The 19,984-nt window shown below is 43.0% G+C and overlaps 1 protein-coding gene across 1 annotated transcript in view; it reads right to left on the reverse strand.

Annotated features, from left to right (window-relative positions):
• The window catches only part of LOC138755243 (collagen alpha-1(XXI) chain-like), a 198,914-nt gene extending 181,780 nt beyond the window's left edge, over positions 1 to 17,134 (reverse strand). Inside the window, exon 1 of the mRNA XM_069920865.1 lies at positions 16,969 to 17,134. The gene's annotated coding sequence lies outside the window, so the exon portion shown is untranslated. The remainder of the gene's footprint in view (positions 1 to 16,968) is intronic.
• Between the last annotated feature and the right edge of the window lie 2,850 nt (positions 17,135 to 19,984).

A 19,984-nucleotide genomic window follows, 5' to 3' on the forward strand; every position in this document is an offset into this window, starting at 1 on the left:
AGAATCTGATCTATGCGGGCCCTTGCGATTTTCTGTTCGTCACCATAATGATGTTGCAATAATTCTTTTGCCCTTTTAAAACCTTGTTCTCGATTCATATATTGGCAACTTTTAACTAACTCCTTCGCCTGTCCCCAGCATGCAGGTAAAACAGATTATCTTTAGCGTTTTTAGTATTACTTCCAATGTGATGTTCAAAGGGTTTTATGATCATCAGATATTGTAATGGATCTCCATTAAAAACTGGAATTTCCTTCTTAGGTAAATGATATGAACCTTGTTGCTTCGCTAACATAGCATTTTGTTTTGCTATGAATGATAATATATTGTCTTGTCCACCATGGCTTGTGACTGGTTGTCTTGTTGTGAATGGAGCTGGTTGAATTTGAACTGGTGCTTTACATATAGGACCTTGAGTGGTAAGTGATGGCATTGATGAGGATCCTTGACTTGTTGCTGGTTCTTCAGCAACGCAAAGAGACATTTTTTTTTGAGTATGATCAACTCACATGGTTGAACCTGGTGGAAATGCTCTCTTTTCAGGAAGATTCATATATTGTGTGCTTTGGAGAGATTGATTGTCACTTGCTCCTTCCACAGGGTAGGTCCTTGTCATTTGAGCACTAGGAGCATCACCCGTGGCTCCTTGCTCGAGTATACTCATCTCTTGTTGTTGTGGTACCCATTGACCTGATGGAATGTTAGGTGCTGATTTTTTGTGTATTTCTCTGCGTGATAGATCTTTCAGAAGCCTGAGCTAATGCTTTTACTCTGGCCATATTCATAGCACGTTGTCCCTCAAGATCTAGTCTTTTCTTTTCTCTCTTCAATAATCTTTTTTGTTCTTCACTAACCATTTGTAACTTGTTGCTGATTCTTCATTTCAGCTTCTTGCCTTAGTTGCTGATTCTTCACTTCAGCTTCCATACCTTCTCCAACCACACACGCTGTGCATACATAGTAGCCAAGTCTGCTTGCACCTTAGCAGGCATAGCTAATGTACTTGAAGCACGCGAAGCTGTACTTGCTCTAGATGCCTTTGAAAATCTTCCTACATTCAACCTTGGAAATACTATCATCAGAATTCACATCTGAACATTCAGATACCACTGACTGAGTATCACTCGGTACAGCACCAGTTCCACTAACCTCTAAGTCAACAAATGAGGTCTGTAGTGCCTTATCATGGTCCTCTTTTTGCTTAGTAATTGAAGCCGTTTCTTCAATGGTGGCTGGCTCCAATCTCCTGCCAATAGTTCTTGGTCCGCCTTGCTGGCTCAACTCATGATCAAACAGTTCCTTGAGAGGAACTGGTTGCTCGAGGTCTCTAGCCTTCTTTCCCATCTTGGATTCTTCACACTGCAGCCTCTCTTTTCCTTGCTTCATCTGGTTCTTGGGAACTGTAAACAAATTTGTATCTTCCGTGGCCCCTTGGGATTTCTCTGGCTGTCTTAAATCTGTGTTCAGGAAGCAGGCTGGCATAATCAGGAGTTTAAAAAAAAACACAGAATCTGGGATTTCTGCCAATTCTGCAAATCAGAACTGCTGAACCAAGGTCAAAAGGTGTCTTTCAAGGCTGTTTCAATTTAAACTGCACAATCAGACAGACATTTTCACACAGAAACTGCTTCTCTGTTAAAGCTTAAATGCTTCTCAATTTTAAATCTGGTTGTAACAAGTTGAGTTATTTCAGCCTTTCTTCCAAACAAAATTCACAATTTTATCACTTTTCTTTGAATAATAATATAGACGACACTTTCCATTTTCTAGTATTTCCCAATTTCAAAACATGTCATATTCACATAAATGTAAATGACAATATTCCAAATTACTATCTTAGTATCCAATAAATCAAACTTCATAGTTGCAGCTTTATGTAGCCTTTAATTGGTTGATATAAATGGATAAACATTTTGCATAACTTCACATCAAGTTTTTCATAATGATGAATAACCAAAGCATTCAGTTATATTCAAAGACATAACAATACAAGACAAATTAAGATAAGAAATTATTAAGACAAATTCAAAGAAAAGTATTTTGACCTCGCGTATCTTCCATGGTTCTTTGAAGAATGCAAAAGCAAGCCCTGAGACTGCACAGATATTATGACATATGGCATTATAGTGACTATAGTCACACTACAAACAACAATCTTTCTTAAATGGATAGTCATAAAATTAATTACAAATAAAAAACACAAGGTATTGACCTTTACAGATACCAAGAAAGTTGATGAAAGAAAGACTGTGGTTGTTGTCTACATGGACTTAGTAAAGCCTTTGACAAGGTTCCACATGGGAATTAGAAAGGTTCAGAAGCTCAGCATTCATGGTGAGTTAGTAAACTGAATTCCACATTGGTTATACAGGATAAGCCAGAGAGTGATAGGGGATGATTGGTTCTCAAACTAGAGGTAAACTGGATTCCACATTGGTTATACAGGAGAAGCCAGAGAGTGGTAGGGGATGATTGCTTCTCAGGCTAGAGGCCTAGTGGTGTGCCTCAGGTATCAATGTTGGAACTATTTTTGTTTGTCATCTATATCAATGATCCGGATCATAATGTGGCAAATTGGATCAGCAAGTTTGCAGATGACACAAAGATTTGAGGCATTGTGGATAGTGAGGAAGGCTTTCAAAGGAGTCTGGACCAGCTAGAAAAATGGGCTGAAAAATGAGAGATAAAATTTAATGCAGACTAGCATGAGATGTTGCATTTTGAAAGGATGTATATAGTGAATGGTAGGGCACTGAGGAGTGCAGTAGAACAGAGGGATCTGGGAATACAGATACATAATTCCATGAAAGTGGAGTCGTCGATAGAAAGGATTGTAAAGAGAGTTTCTGGCATATTGGCCTTCAAAAATTAAAGTATTGAGTATAGGAGTTTGGATGTTATAGAAAGTTATTTAAGACATTGGTGAGGCCAAATTTGTAGTATTGTGTGCACCTTTTGGTCACCTAACAACAGGAAAGACATCAATAAGATTGAGAGAGTGCAGAAAAGTTTACTAGGATGTTGCCAGGACTTCAGGAACTGAGTTACAGGGAAAGCTTAAACAGTTTAGGACTTTATTCCCTGGAGTGTAGAAGAACGAGGGGAGATTTGACAAAGATATACAAAATTGTGAGGGAAAACGTGTATATGCAAGTAAGCTTTTCCCACCAAGGTTAGGTGAGATATAAACCAGAGGACACGGTGTAGTGTGGGTTGTGGAGGGTCATGTGACCACTCCATTTGGAACCTAGTCAAAAGTCACATCACCTGCTAATCAAGGTTGGACTCTGCCCACCCATTAGTGGATACCTGAAAACTGGCTCCTTTAAGCACCTAGTGATTGCCTGGGCCGGACCCTCCAGCTTACTGCACTATTTAAGTCTACCACATGCAGTAGTTCTTTTTCTTTTGCACTTGGGTCCTGAGAAGAACCCTAAACCAGACCAGGTTGCAAACTGTGGACAATGCTGGAGGAGTCATTGGTAAGGTGTGCACTATACTCAGATTGGAGCAATTAGATAACACTGGAGCCAAACCCACACAAGACAAAAACAATGGGTAGCATATTGTAATCCTTGATTGCTAGACGTCTATACACAGTTGATAATATTGATAGTGTTAAGTCCAATGTGACTGGGTTGCACAGTTCTTGTATGAATGTAAGCAGTTGCTAGTATCAGTCATGTTAAGTTCGATGTGTCTGATTATATTGTTTTTGTATGAGTGTAAGCAGTTGCTCGTGTCCATAGTGTTAAGTCCAATGTGACTGATTATACTATGTTTTGTGATGAGAGTACTAGTACCTGTATGTGTTATCCCTGTTGCAATCTCCTTATGCATGTCAGGGCACAGGAGTAGAACTCTTGGGTGGACTAATGACTGTGCTGGTTTTAACAGGTTTACTGGAAGACCACAGTAGACAGCGCTAACAGTTTGGACACATTGGGGGGCGGAGGGGGGAATTTGTGCTCCACATGGCATCACTACTTGAGAGGCTGGAATTTCCCAAGACCAATGGGAGTCATGGGGCTCTTTGGCACCTCTCCTGAGACACCAATGGAAAATTATAGGAGAATTAAGCCAACAGGGTGCCCAGAAAGACAGGGAGATAGAATCCCTCCAGTTTCACTGTTGGACACTACAGGAGGCAGCACAGACTGCCCAGGTGCAAGCGACCAACCTAGAGATGGAAGTCACAGAGGCAGCTTACAAGCTGATTAAAATGTAGAAGCTGTAAGAGGCTCACCAGTCTGGCTGGCAGCTCGACCCAGTCAAGGTCCGAGCCTTTGTCCAGCGGGGTGAAGGGGTCGGCACGTGGTTGGGGTTGGGGATATGTGGATGAATGGTGATGACTGAGGAAACTGATTCCTACTACACACATCCTCCCTACTATTTGCCTGAGCCTTTGCAAGCCTAACCACGCAATCTCAGATCCACCTCGAAGGCACCCTTTTGACCCTCCAAAATGGGGAGGAAGCTTAAAATGGAGTGACATCAAGTGGGCACACATGTGATCACTGTGATATTACGGTGACCTGGATCTACTCTGTCAAGCAGCTAACTGGGGGGACCGAAACTGCAAACGGCCAGGTGAATAACTAGCCACATGGCTGCTTCTGGTCTGAGATGAGGGGGGCCCAATGTTCTCCTCTCTCTCATTGGGAAGCAAGTGCCCTGGATGGTCTGACTAAAAACCAGATGATTAACAACACTTTGTGAGCATCATCAGAAGGGGTGAGTGATAACACCACCCTATGCGAATGGGTGGTGACTGCAATGCAGGCCTGGTTCCCTGTCCTTCTTGAACGGGACCGGTAGTGACACACCAATAGTGAGGAGACTTGGGTTATCAGGGAGTGGGCACTAATCACTGGCATCTATAGGGATGCCGGAAACCACCATATCCCCAAGAACACGTGGGATAATGGAGCCTTGGTGAGCTATTTAGTTGCCACTGCATGCCCCGACCTTAGAAGGTTGGTCTTGCCCCTTATGGGACTGATGACCAGGAAAAATGTCTGGGAAGTCATTAATCTCCTGGAGGGATAAGGGGACATGGAGCAGGGAGCATCAGCTCAAGTTTGCAGGGCTGAAACAAAGTTCAGCGACACCACCCTGTGCATGGTGGCGGTGAGAGCTGACATGTGAGTAATGGTGGAAATGCAGCCATCCCTATACTTTTCCAACCCAACCCGGAGCATAACTTGAAATCTGCGCTGATATCCTGGTACTTCTGGGTCACTGGGGATTACACCGTGTCCAGTGAAGAAGATGTGATCCAAGGTTTAATTTCAAGATGAACTCAGACCCTTCTGATCAGGCCCAGGCAAATTTCTACCCATTGACCTTCAAATTTTGCCTTGCATCTTTTACATTTTAATTTCCTCTTTAGGTTTTTGACATTATTTGCTTGTGACAAAAGATTCCTTCCTCCAGTGAAAAGTACATAATCTCTGCATCCCCAATACATTCTCTGTATGATCATTATTAATTCCTATTTTGCTCCAATTTGTCAATCACTGGATAACATTTCAAATATTTCTCCAGTCAAAACTTTCCATAACTTTTTTTTAAAAAGTCCAATGGATTTCACCTTTGCCCTCTCTAGGCAAGTACAGATGGTCCATATTTTACATGGCAATCTTCCCATTTTATAACCTAACCTTGGCTCTGATTTTCTTTTTAAGGACATTTTAAATGCACACAAAGCTCCAGCTGTGGTCTTGCCAATGGCTTGTGCAAATGAAACATTGCTATGCAGTTTTAGCATTCAATATCCCATTATCAGAAACCCATTCACATGGCATATACTTCCAAAGACTTCTGTCAGCAGGTTCCTAGATCACAGTGATTCAACTCAACAGTTTAGGGTTTTATTGATTTTTATTCCCAAATATATTAGTTTTGACTTTTCTATTTCAAACTATAATTTAACAGTCAATTTTGTTTACCTACTATGTCCTGTGAGGTTCTATATAGGTTACCTGGAGTAATGTATGCAGTTCTGTTCGCCTTACTTGCAAAAGTACTTATTGGCTTTGGAGGCAGTGTAGTTAACCAGGTGGATTCCAGAAATGGCAGCATTAGTTTATGCGGAGAGATTGAGTAGGCTGGGACTATATTCATTGGAGTTTAGAAGGATAAGGGGAGATCTTATAGAAACATAAAATTATGAAAGGAGCAGGTAAGATAGAAGCAGGAAGATTGTTTCCACTCATAAAGGAAATGAGAATTAGGAGAAAATGTGTGTGTTTATATTAAGGACACCTCGCATCACCATGATTTTTTTGTCCCTCGCATCACCGCGCATTTTAGGACTACATGAACTGTTTCTACCGAGCGATGAATACGCGGTGATGCAGGGCGATGCGAGGTGATGTGAGGAATGCGAGGTGATGCAGGGCGATGCAAGGTGACCAGGAAGTCCGATGAGCAATTGAAAAACGCGGGTGAAAAATCACAACTTCCGGTGGGTCACCCGCGGTGTTTCCACTGCGAGGTCGTCCCTCGCAACACCGCGATTTTTTGTCCCTCGCATCACCGCGCATTTTAGGACTACCCGAACTGTTTCTACCGAGTGATGAATACGCGATGATGCAGGGCGATGCGAGGAATGTGAGGTGATGCAGGGCGAAGCGAGGTGACCAGGAAGTCCGATGAGCAATTGAAAACTGCGGGTGAAAAATCGCGACTTCCGGTGAATTACCCGCGGTGTTTCCACTGCGAGGTCATCCCTCGCATCAACCCGCATCACCTCGGATCACCGCGATTTTTTTGTCCCTCGCATCATCGCGCATTTTAGGACTACCTGAACTGTTTCTACCGAGCGATGAATACGCGGTGATGCAGGGTGATGCGAGGAATGCGAGGTGATGCAGGGCGATGTGAGGTGACCAGGAAGTCCAATGAGCAATTGAAAACCGCAGGTGAAAAATCGCAACTTCCGGTGAGTCACCTGCGGTGTTTCCACTGCGAGGTCGTCCCTCGCATCACCCCGCATCGACCACCTCAAAAGTAGGACGCCAGAGCACCTCAAATCGCCCCACATCGGCCGCAACCAGATGTGTTTACAGGGCGGCCAGATTCGAGGTGTCACCGCACATCACCGTGCTTCACCTCGCATTACCTCGCATCTCTGCGCTTTTCCCGGCTCAGTAGAAACACCCCCATAGTTTCAAGATTTGGGAGAGTAGATTCAAGAGATAAGGAGGAAGTTCTTCTCCCAGAATCTGTGGAATTCCTTGTCCAATTAAACAGTAGATACTGCCTTGTTAAATCCATTTAAGACACAGATAGATGGATTTTTGAATATAGGGGAATTAAGGGTGATAGGGAACAGATTTAAAATCCTGTGACTGCTGGGTCTGGGCTCAAGAGGGTGGCGTTTATGTTCAGCAGCCCTCGAGGGGATGCAGTCTCCAGGAGAGCAGCAGACTGGCACAGGGCACCAGAAATAAGGAGATAGGCCCCCTCCCTCCATTGAGAAGGAGAAGCAGAGGGGACAACCCAAAGGATGGTGACCACGGTAGCAGACCAGCGAGAGATTTTGCAGCTTAAGGACACATATTTGTGGGCAAGGAACCCATGCAGTCTGCAGGATGCTGGTGACTTTAGGTCAAAGGACTCGCACTGCTGGAGACTGGCTCATAAGAACCAGGTAGCAGAACTCGGATTTGAAAAGATACTGAGGGCAACCAGGGCCCGGAGGGCTGAATGCTTCCTCATCAAGTCAGAAATTTGACAATGATTTCAAATGAACTAGAGTCTTGTGCATCTGCAGAGGCTTTGGGAACACTGAAGGCAAATCCACACAGACACTCGATGACTCTGGGGGACTCTCATTTGCTTCTCTTTCTCGGACTGTAAGGGGTGTCGGGCAATGCAAATGGCAAATTTTTATCTGGCTTATAGCAGACTAAAGGCATTTCCATGGAATATTGCATTTCTGTTTTATCACATGACAATAAATAGTTTCTGATCTGATCTGGGTAAGTGGAGCTCAGACCATGGCCCCACCAGCCGTGATTTTATTGAATAGTGGAGCAGGCTTGACGGGGAGTTGATGGTCTTCTATCAGTTTTAGTCGTCTGACTCTCAAGTCAAGTTTATTGTCATCTGATTGTGTAAGTACAGCCCAACAATACAGCGTTCTCTGGTCCTCGGTGCAAAACATGCAGACATAACACACATACAGACAAATAATATGTATGCAGGACAAGTATTAAGTCTATAAAAATAAATAATTAAATTTTGCTTTGTGCTCGAATGGTTAATGTGAGCAGTTACTTTGGTTGTTCCGCATTTTTACTTCTCATGGGAAGAAGCTGTTCCTCAGCCTGGTGGTGCTGGCTCTGATACTCCTGCATCTCTTCCCCAAAGGGAACAGCTGAAAGGTGCTATGTGCAGGGTGTGAGTGTTCTCTATGAGCATTCCCGTAAATCTGTTACACTGTTGCTGGAGATGAACTGTGGCAACACACTCTTAGCGAAATTGCATTCTGCAAAGAGGAGGTGGGCAACTGTCTACAAACCACCACAGTCATTTCAGGAACAATGTGCTTTGTGAGTGATGTTCCAGTTGTACAGGAAGGGGCTGCTCCTCTCACTGCCTGATTCGGAGGAAAGGCCCAACATAATCCACTCCATGGAAGGATCAGCACTCCCAAGTGCTTTCTTGACACATGATGACTACACTTCTTGCTCAATGTCAGAGTCCATTTTAGGCTGCAACATGTATGGTCTGGCTCTTCATCGTCTTAATTCCTGGAGCAGTTCTTCAGAAGCAATTCCATCCAGCCCTTTCAGGGGAAACAACATCTAGCTCCTCACAGGAGACAATCACGACCAATGTTTAGCTCTATTTCCAAGAATATTAATGCATGAACATTGTTTTTGTTCTCTGATGTACTTATGACCTTGAGACAGTGCAGGGTATTTTTCTATCCACTGCCTGATTTGCATAGCATTCTCAGTATTGTCCAAATGATCCATTGTTGCAATTGGCTCTGTATTTCTTTAAAAGCAGTTGTCTCTGACACCAGGAAAGGATTGAGAATATGCATGTTTCCACAGTACTTCCCAGCTTTGCATCGTGTAATTATATGCTCTCCAAGTCAATGATTATCTTACATCTCACGGGAGAATCGTCTGATCTGTTGGCTTCATTTTATGTGAGGGGGAAAATCACATGTTTGTGATCTATGTAAATGATGAACTGACATCCACAACCAATGATTCATTGCCCTCTGAGGGGGAAAAAATTCTACAGAGCCGTCCAAATATACAGCAGCAACCCCTCCACAGTTTTCTGGAAGATGGCTGGCACAGACAAAATTTCAAAAGATCATGGCTTATATTTGGACATGTGTATGCTCACCCTCAGAAGCCTCTTAGATTCCATCTTTACCATTATCTGTTGATATGCATGACTCAATCATTTTGGTGAACTGTTGCCCTCAAGACAAAACTGCAAGTAAGTCTTCCATTCTAGGAGGGGGATACTGTTCCAGAAACAAGACCCAATTGACAGTAATCTCCGTAAGCCTAGTTGTATCCACCATAATTATTCCTGCTGCAAAGAAAGCCGCCTATTCAGAATTCTTAACTGATTTAATTATGTTTTTTTTTTCCCTCTGATAACCTGCAAGTGTTTGGTTTCATTGCATAAGGTGCTGACCTTCACTTGAAGACCCACAATGCAATATCAGAATCGATACAAATATTGGATCGGATGTCCTTTAATGTGTCCAGTTCACCTTTAAAAAACCTCTCCATGTTTTTCCAGCATCTGCTGTCCTGTTCTAGTCTCACCCTTATTCATGTGATAAATGTTTCTCTGATCCAGGAAAACTTCTCTCAACCAGCATTTTCTCAACAGAGTTGGTCCACAACCTGCAAATTTATGGTAATGTTCTGGCCCATCTTTCATAATTTCACTATCACACTAGTCATTCCAACTATTTTAAACTGTAATGATTTCCAGAATTAGCTGTTTTTTTCCCCCAAGTCCAGGTATGGTGTATCCTAACCATCCAGTCTGGTTCATTAGTATTACGAGGCCATACCTAGAAAACTAAGCTCAATTTTGGTCCCTTCCCTAAAAAAAATATACAGTAACATGTTGGAGGCAGTTCAACAGAGATTCACCAAGCTAATTTCTGGAATGAGAAGATTGCCCTATCAAGAGAGGCTGGACAGTTTTGGTCTGCACACCTTGCAGTGTAGAAGACTGAGAGGTGACCTTAGTCAAACACAAGGTGCCAAGGTTAGTTGTTGAGATGATCCTTTTGTTGGAGAGATTCAAACAAGGTGAGATAGCTGCAAAATAAGGGCTAGAGTAGCCAAATCTCAGGAATTTCCATTCCCTGATAGTAGTGGAGGCCAGGTTAATAGATACATTGAAGGCAGAGAGAGATATTTTATAGATTGATAAAACTTAAAGATATGGGAAATTGCATAGAAGAGTTGAGGCCAGCACAGAGCAGCCATGATCACATTGAATAGCAGGGAAAACTTGAGGGGCTAAGAGACCTGCTCATGGAGTCATATATACAGCATGGAAACTGATCATTCAGCCCACTAGATTCACCAGTTGGTACCCACCTTTGGTCCTATTTCCTTGTGTTTTTGTGTAATGGTACAATCAGCTTCAATCCCAAATGTCACGACCCAGTCATTCATTTCAATGGCAAGAGCAGTTCTACCTTTTAGTCAGCCTTTTTCATTAAACATTAGCATAGTTTAAATCTCTTTTTTTGTAACATTACGATTGGTACAGTTCTTCCACAAGCAGTCTAACAGATTAACACCAAGATTCATACAATTGTATAAAGTAGAAGAACATTACAGAGAAAGAAATGATCAATTGGCAGAAAGCAGTGGACCACTTTCTTTTCCTTTACATGGAACAAATGGAGGAGAAACTTTTTATTTGCTCATTCCTCTGCTGGGGAAATTTTCAGTATGTTCTCAAATGTCAGATTTATCTCTGAGGACAAATGCTTCTAAATTGGGTTGTATTGTTCCTGCACACTAACCGATTATGTTTCAATAAGTATCTTTGGCTTGGCTTCGCGGACGAAGATTTATGGAGGGGTAAATGTCCACGTCAGCTGCAGGCTCGTTTGTGGCTGACAAGTCCGATGCGGGACAGGCAGACACGGTTGCAGGGGAAAATTTGTTGGTTGGGGTTGGGTGTTGGGTTTTTCCTCCTTTGTCTTTTGTCAGTGAGGTGGGCTCTGCGGTCTTCTTCAAAGGAGGTTGCTGCCCGCCGAACTGTGAGGCGCCAAGATGCACGGTTTGAGGCGATATCAGCCCACTGGCGGTGGTCAATGTGGCAGGCACCAAGAGATTTCTTTAGGCAGTCCTTGTACCTCTTCTTTGGTGCACCTCTGTCACGGTGGCGAGTGGAGAGCTCGCCATATAACACGATCTTGGGAAGACGATGGTCCTCCATTCTGGAGACATGACCTACCCAGCGCAGTTGGATCTTCAACAGCGTGGATTCGATGCTGTCGGCCTCTGCCATCTCGAGTACTTCGATGTTTTGTGTAGTCTTCCAAAGGCGCTATTTGCCTTGGCGAGTCTGTTGTCTATCTCGTTGTCGATCCTTGCATCTGATGAAATGGTGCAGCAGAGATAGGTAAACTGGTTGACTGTTTTGAGTTTTGTGTGCCCGATGGAGATGTGGGGGGGCTGGTAGTCATGGTGGGGAGCTGGCTGATGGAGGACCTCAGTTTTCTTCAGGCTGACTTCCAGGCCAAACATTTTGGCAGTTTCCGCAAAACAGGACGTCAAGCGCTGAAGAGCTGGCTTGAATGGGCAACTAAGTATGGTACAGCAGTAAATACCCCAATACAGAGGCAAAGATGCTCGCTACTTCATTAGCTTTCCTGAGTCACAAATCAAAGTTAAATCTTTGCACAAACTAGATTGGTTTTGGCTTAAAGTGGTTCTTCAGCAAATCCATCACTTTCAAAAATATTTTGAGTTTCTCAGATTCAGCAAGTTTCTCATGAAACTCCCGCTGCACTCATTAGGACAGACCTCTCTCTTGCTCATCAGTGTTAAATGCTAGCAAAGAAATGTAATCAGATCTCACAATATTCCTCCCATGTCTGATTTGAGTCAAGATTACAATCAAATCTGATATGGTAATTGTTCCTTTTTAAAACCACACAATTGTTAGACTGTCTGTCTCTTTCACCTATTGTTTTTATGTAAATAGTTTATGAAACAATTCATTACCACAATGTGTTATACTTCAACTAATTTTTTTAAAAAATGGCATCTTTTAGTTTCAACCATTATGCATTTCTTTATTTTCTTCAAGTCTGTTGAGTAATATGGTCCTTTGAACATTCATCACAATGGTGTACCCAAAATATCAATGCCGTGATACAAGGTAAGGCTACAAGAGCACCACATAAATTACCACTAGTCTATCCTCTTGCTTCATGAAAACTCCACATATTTGCAATCTCCCTGGTACCTTGCTACCCCTCAGTATTATCACAACTACAAACCACAGCCAGAACCATCTCTGATCACTTCCCTGTGACACTTTTTTCCAGTGTACCTTCTTCCCATATCACTTTTCATCAGCCCCAGTTAAAAACTCTTTCCATAGCTCACCTATCTGACCCTTGGCCTCTAATTGTCACAAGGTTCTTGCAGCAATCAACCTACCTAATTAAAACCAAGCCCCTTCACAGGTACAACCTTCCCCTCTACTCCCTTAAGGTCAAAGGGTTCAGGTTTAAAGAGGCTAAATTAGATGTCCATTATCAGATCTCCAAACCATGCACTGTTCCAGGACTCCTGCAAACTCTCTTCTCGTACATTACTCAGATTTCCTTGTCAGTAACCTTTAGGCCATTGTATTGCTTTCCTCTGCCACTTACTTTCCTTCTGCTAGACCACAGGGACAAACTTCTAATAATTATGCCCATTTCCCCTATCCCTAGTCTGAAACTCCAACTTCACTCCCATTTCCATTGCTACCTTCTGCAGCCCTGCCATTCAAATTCCCATACCAGGCTGTGAGGCAACCAGCCAGTTAACTTTCCACGGTACACTTTTAGAAGTTTGACAGACTAGCCAAACTTCCTCAGGCTGCTTAGAAGTGTTGGTTTTGTTTTTTTCACAGTTGCCTCAATGTGCTGTCTCCAGAAGAGTTCTTCTAAAATATGGACTCCCTGCAACTTGGTTCAAACCCTTTCCACCTCTGTACCATACAGTTACATCATCCCTCAATCTCTCCTTTCTAAAGCTCCTTTGTGACATTAGGCCATTTCAGATAGCCCAAAAATTAAAATGTAAAGGCGGGGAAACTCCACCAAAATACATCATCACCGAGCTACATATTCCAACCCCTTTCCAAGAGGGATCATCTCCGCAGCGCAACCCTCGGCCGATCAATCTGAATGTACAGCCACGCTAAGCGGCTGTTTAGGGGCGGGCTGATGATGCCATCAGCCCGTTACCCATCTCCTCACTCACCCCTCTCCCTCTAAGTCAGGGGCGGTGGGGAGCCGGCAGGAGTTCTCATCAGGGACCGACGGGGCTGGGACAGCCCCATCAGGCCACTTCGGCCTTCAGGGTCGCTCTCTGCAGCTCAAAGCACGGCAGAGGAATGGCTATCTTTTCTACCCATAATCCCCCATGCAGCTGGAACTGTTCTGGAACTGCTACGGCACCAGTCGCCCCCAACTCCATCAGATCCGGATGGTGCTACGAGGCACCTCTGGATATGAAAGGGACACTGGAGCAGCCTTTTAGGGCTGCTGTCTGACTGGTAAGTTCCCATTTTTCTATCTGCTCCGTAGCCAGTCTCAAGCCAGAGAGCCAATATGAAATGGCCTATTGAGAACATGATTGTTATTCATGCATCACTCAATCAGATTCCCAATCTCAATTTTGCATTCCGACTCATCATTTCCTGTCATTGAGCCAACAATGGTGGTGTCATTAGCTCACTTGGACAGTTCAATATATTCCAATGTTAGCTTGCTAACATTCCTATGATGCACTTGTGACATTTTTTTTTACAAAGTTCGAAAAGGAATTGTTGATGTTAGGATTAAAAAAAACTCAAATTTAATATCCACAAACCAAAACACAGCTGATGCTATAATTATGAAAATTAACTGAAAATGCTGGTCAGTCAGCATTGTGCTAATATGAAAGATGCCCCTGATAGTTACCCATTTGCCCCCAGGATTTTGCTCAATACAGCTCCATTATTTTAATGCAATGCACAATTTTTGCAACATAGCTCCCACTTGGAACCTTATCAAATGCCTTTTGAAACCCTAATATAAACACCCCTCCCTCTATTATTCACACATCCTATACTCTTGAGAAATAAAATCTAGTAAAAACTAATCAAGCATGATCTATTTGAGTATTTTGTGTCAAAACTAAATCCAGTCAACATTGTAGGTACAAATCTTGCTTCAGTCCTTCATTTAGAAACTACCTTGAAAGAAAAACACTCCAATTTGGCAACTTAGGAGGAAATATTAGTAGCTTTGAATGAGGGAACACATAGCAGATTGTAGGTGATGATAAACAACTATTTCAGATATTAATGAATTCATTGGATATCATCTTACAGTAAGTTGTACAAGCTATCAGCCAAAATTTGTCAAACCAAAGTTGGAATTCTTTTTTTTTTAATCTTTTTATTATTATTATAATTTATAAACACATACAGTTCAAAGAGATATAAAAAAATACATAGTAAGTAATGAATTAATACAGAGATATTAAACAATAATATTACAGATTAAAAATATATCATAAAAAAAAAATTTTGATCAGTTTAGGGTGTGAACTATCTCTAAAAAAAGATATAATTAATAACAATATATGAAAAAAGAGAGAGAAAACCCAAAAAAGAAGAAAAAACAAATCTGAATTAAAAAAAACTTTAAAAAAAAACCTACAGATAGAGCTAAACCACGCCGATCACTCCGATCTCATCTTACAGCCCAATTATCATACATAATCATAGAAAGAAAACAGAGCCAGATCAACTCACCACAAATGAAAATATTGAATAAATGGTCACCAGGTTAACTCAAACTTAGAAGGGGATTCATAGACAGAGTTTCTAATTTTCTCTAAATTTAAACATAGTATAGTTTGGGTAAACCATTGGAAAACAGTGGGAGGATTTACCTCTTTCCAATTTAATAGTATAGATCTTCTAACCATTAGTGTAAGAAAAGCAATCATACGATCCGCAGGAAGAGATAAATAAGTCAAATCTATCATGCTTTTCGGATTTATTCTTGGATAACTCTTTCATGTCATTTGAACAATTATCCATGAAATATGATTTACCTCGATCTCATTTCTTTTGATATTTGCAGATTAGGAGTTTCTTAGTTTCGACTTTACCCTCTTTTCCCAATCGGGAGACTACGACTGTTTTAGAGGATATACTATATTCAAAATTCCCTCCAAAAGGTGTGATATCTAAATTATATAATATAATTACAAAAATAAATTCTGGGACTTTTGAAAAGTTTAAAAATGATTGGGAAAGAGAACTCAACCTTCATATTTCTAATGAAAATTGGAATAAAATTCTGCGACTGGTAAACTCTTCTTCTCTATGTGCAAAACATTCACTAATACAGTTTAAAGTTGTTCATAGAGCTCATATGTCTAAAGATAAACTCCATCACTTTTATTCTCATATCGATCCTATATGTGATAAATGTCAATTGGAAATAGCTTCCCTTACACATATGTTTTGGTCCTGTCCCTCTTTACAGAATTATTGGAAGGAAATTTTTTCCATTATATCTACTGTTTTGAATATTGATTTACAACCACATCCCATTACTGCAATTTTTGGAATTCTTAAGAATATTAAACCTAATAATGGTTTCACAATTCAATCTCTCATTGCTGCAGTCGGAGGTTCCCACCTGCTTCAAAGGGCACCCAAGAAGAGCAGGGTGAGCTGCCCCAACAACTACTGTCCAATAGTTCTCACATCTACTGAGATTAAATGCTTTGAGAGGTTAGTCATGGCCAGAATTAATTCCCATCCAAGTAAAGATCTGCACCGACAGCAATTCGCCTACTGTCAAAATCTCTCCACAACAGATGCAATACCATTGGTTCTCCACTCAGCTTTCGATCACCTAGACATCAACAATGGGCTGCTCTTCATTGACTACAGCTCAGCTTTCAACACCATCATACCATCAGTGCTCGTCAACAAGCTCCAAAACCTTGATCTCTGTAATCCCCTCTGAAACTGGATCCTTGACTTTCTTTTTGGAAGACCACAGTCAGTACGAATTGGAAACAAAGTCTCCGCCTCACTAACTACATTCAGGGCTTGTCGTTCATGCTTTGGTACATACAAGCACATATTTTGGCATTTGCACTTGAACCTATGGAGTTTACACTTCAGTTATAAATTTCAGATTTATAACTGAAATAAATCTGTTTCGGCTGTTAACAGGCACACCTCAAGTCTCCAATCCACTGAGGATATCTACAAGAGACGGTGACTTTAAGGAGGTGCAGGAGCCTGAAGACCAGCAGCCAGTGGCACAAGGACAGCCTCTTCCCCACTGCCATCAGATTTCTGAATGGGCCATGAACCACAGACACGACCTCGCTCATTTGTTTATTTTTTTTAATGTAATTTTATAGCAATATTTGCACTATTATGCAAATTTCCTGACTTGCTCGTGACAATACTGATTCTCGACTTGCACTTATGCAATAATTATTCAGTTGATTCCAGCAGTTGAACAACACCAACAGCTATTCAGCACAGAGATCTTGTAGCAAAACGTGTTTCTAAATAAAACATCCTTATTCTAACAGGTGGACCAAAATAGTACATGACTGGTGAAAGAAAGACATCCCAGCTCTGAACTACAACTGCAAAGAGTGGTCTTTGCAGGAAGAAGAGCTTCTTTGCAGAGTTCCCACTTACTGTTACAGTGGGATGCTGGCTCGGTGAACACCGTGCAGCCGGCTCCGGTTGCTGTTCGCTGTCACTTCACAGTTGGGCACTTCCAAGAGTTCTCGCTGCCGATAGTTCAGCCGCTGGACCCAACAACTCCTGTCGCCTCCTTCTCTATGCGTCTAACTTCTCTTGTCCTGTCTGTCCCTCCCTCCCGCCCTCCCGCTCTCTCCCGCTCTCTCCCTTCCCTTCTCCCTCCTCCCCCTCTCCCCCCCTCTCCCCCCCTCTCCCCCCCCTCCCCCTCCCTCCCTTCCCTTCTCCCTCCTCCCCCTCTCCCTCCCTCCCCCTTCCTCCCTCCCCCTTCCTCCCCCTCCCTTCCTCCCCCTCCCTTCTTCCCCTCCCCCTCCCTTCTTCCCCTCCCCCTCCCTTCTTCCCCTCCCCCTCCCTTCTTCCCCTCCCCCCCTCACTCTTGAGGCCGGTCCACTGCTCGACTTAAATACATCTGAGCTCTGATACGCTCCGTCTCTCGGGACCCAATGCACCTCCTTCGCTTTTTTTTAACGCCCTCGTTCCCGTGAAAGAGTCGCGTCCAGTCTCCGCACCCCAGGAAGGAGGGAAACAGCAGGCTCCCGACTGGTGGCGGCACGCACCTTGTAAGAACCCCCTCCCCTCAAATCCCCCCCCGCGAGCTCCCGAGTTCAGGTATGGGCGGCGTGCGGCTGCTACAGTTGCAGCCTTTAGTTGTTCCGGGCTCTGATACCGTTTTTTGCATCTTCGTGGGAAAAATGTGCAGAACATAGTTTGTTTTAAAAAAAACCCTTAGAAACTGAAATTAACTTCTCAGTTAGATAAAGGTACCCTCTGCCATTGGAAGGATAAAGGAATACCCGCTCCATGCCTCGAATCCGATCTGACAGCGGATCTGCAAGGTTACTTATTAATGGTGAAGAATTGCTAGCAATTCCGACTTCCTTGGGCGGATCTCAACCTTCGCTTGGTTTGCCTCCACTCCAGTTCTCTGGGTTCTTATGCAGGATCCACAGATTTTATCGCAGGTGGGACGAGGAGGCTGGAAATTCAAGGGTCCTTCCGACTGTTGTTTCAAACACAGGGGGGGTTCAATACAGCTTCATTATTTTAATGCAGTGCACAATACAGTGCACAGGCTGCATCCATGGGTTACAATGGCCAGTGAGCATTTCAGGTTGAGACTCTTTATCGAGATTTTTTTAAAAAGTATCCCGACCTGAAACAACGGAACCCGTTGAGTTCCTCCTGCTTCTGGTTGTTTGCTCAAGATCCCAGCGTCTGCAGTAGCTTTCCTACTGTTGCTTTGCTTGTCAAAGTTACTCATAGTCAATTAAATCTAGAAGATGCATGATTAGCCCCGCCAAACTTTTCCCAAAAGATAACCCAGTCGTATTAGTCAGAAATGCACTTATGTCTTACTAAATTAAGGAGACTAATCCTCTACACAACAGTTCAAATGTAATCATGTTAATGTCCTGGTATGGGGGACACCAATACCCCTGAGCATAAATTCCTGCAAAAGGTAGTGGACACATCCCAGGACATTACAGGCCCCACCATTGAGAACACCTGGAGGGAACGCTGCCTTGGAAAAGCAACAGCAGCAATCATCAAGGATCCACATCACCCAATGCACACTCTGTTCTCACCAGGAAAGAGGTGCAGGTGCCACATCACCAGGTTCAGGAACAGCTGCTACCCCTTCACTATCAGACTCCTCAACAATTAACAGAATTAGGGACCCATTTAAGGACTCTCACCTTTGAATTTTATTCTCTCTGTATTGCACAGTCAGATAGTTTACATTTTATTTATTGACATGTCTACCCTGAGTATAGTTTTATTTTTGCACTATCAATAAGTGGCAATTCTACCTCGCCTGCAGGAAAAAGATTCTTATGGTTGTATGTGATGTCACTATAGATTGGACAATAAATCTGAAATTTATAACTGAAGTGTAACCTCCATATGTTCAAATGCAAAAATATCTGCTGTCCCTGCATGTACCAACATGCTTTTCTTTTTCCAAAGCATGAATTACATGCCCGAAATGCCCTTGTCTGCTTCCCCTGCCTCTGCATCTCACAGTTTTGCCATTTGAATAATATATTTCTTTTTTCTTATTTTTCTAGTCAAAATTGTCCCACTTTTAAATTGTTTGTTAGATCTTTGCTCTTGCTCTTAATCTATCTATATCCCTTGGTCATCTCCTTTCAAATTAGCAGATTGGATTGCTAAGATTCTGTGCGGTTTAAACCTACTGAAGAAGGGAAAACAGACTGTTGTAAACTGCAGAGCGGATCATGGGGGATGCGTGGGAGAGCACCGGAAGTGCTGCTGGAGAAGGCAGAAGTGTGGAAAACAAGCTAGCATCAGGGTTAGACTGAAAGTTAACCTTTTCAGACCCCTGCTCCCGATGACCTTACTCTCAAATGCAAGATCGCTGGAGAAGAACATGGAGGCTGCATCTGAACCAGAGAGAACAGGCCCTGCCCTGCCAGAAAACAGAAAGGCCTGACCCAAAATGGTGCTTCTATCATCAACATGGGGGGGGGGGGGGGGGGGAACATCAGCTCACGGCTGCAGCCAGCCGTGTTCATTTCTGGGAAATGACAGGGCCAGCCGCCGTTAGTGGCTGCGGTGGCTGGCCGACTGAACAGCCTTCTCCATATCTGGGACAGGATCTCGAGCCACAGATTCCTCGTGAACACAGGGGGATAGATAAGTATCAATCCCCATGGTGCTCAAGACTGTCATTAAAACATGTGGTAAGAGGTAGATTCCTATGCGTTTCAGTGAGACCACCTTCAACTGGTCATTCATGCTGGCTTCGGTGGACAAGCCTCTATTAGGCGCAGATTTCCTATGGGCAAACTCCCTACTGCTGAACCTCCAGGGCAATTAGTCCATGCGGAGACATTCCAGATGGTGCCCTTCGGCATATCCAACCAGCCGTCAACCCAGCATGCTTCTGTGGAGACTTCACCTGGCCACTTCAGCTGCTTTCTCACTAGTT

The sequence above is a fragment of the Narcine bancroftii genome, chromosome 2 (assembly GCF_036971445.1).
Source record: "Narcine bancroftii isolate sNarBan1 chromosome 2, sNarBan1.hap1, whole genome shotgun sequence".
Taxonomy (NCBI): Eukaryota; Metazoa; Chordata; class Chondrichthyes; order Torpediniformes; family Narcinidae; genus Narcine; species Narcine bancroftii.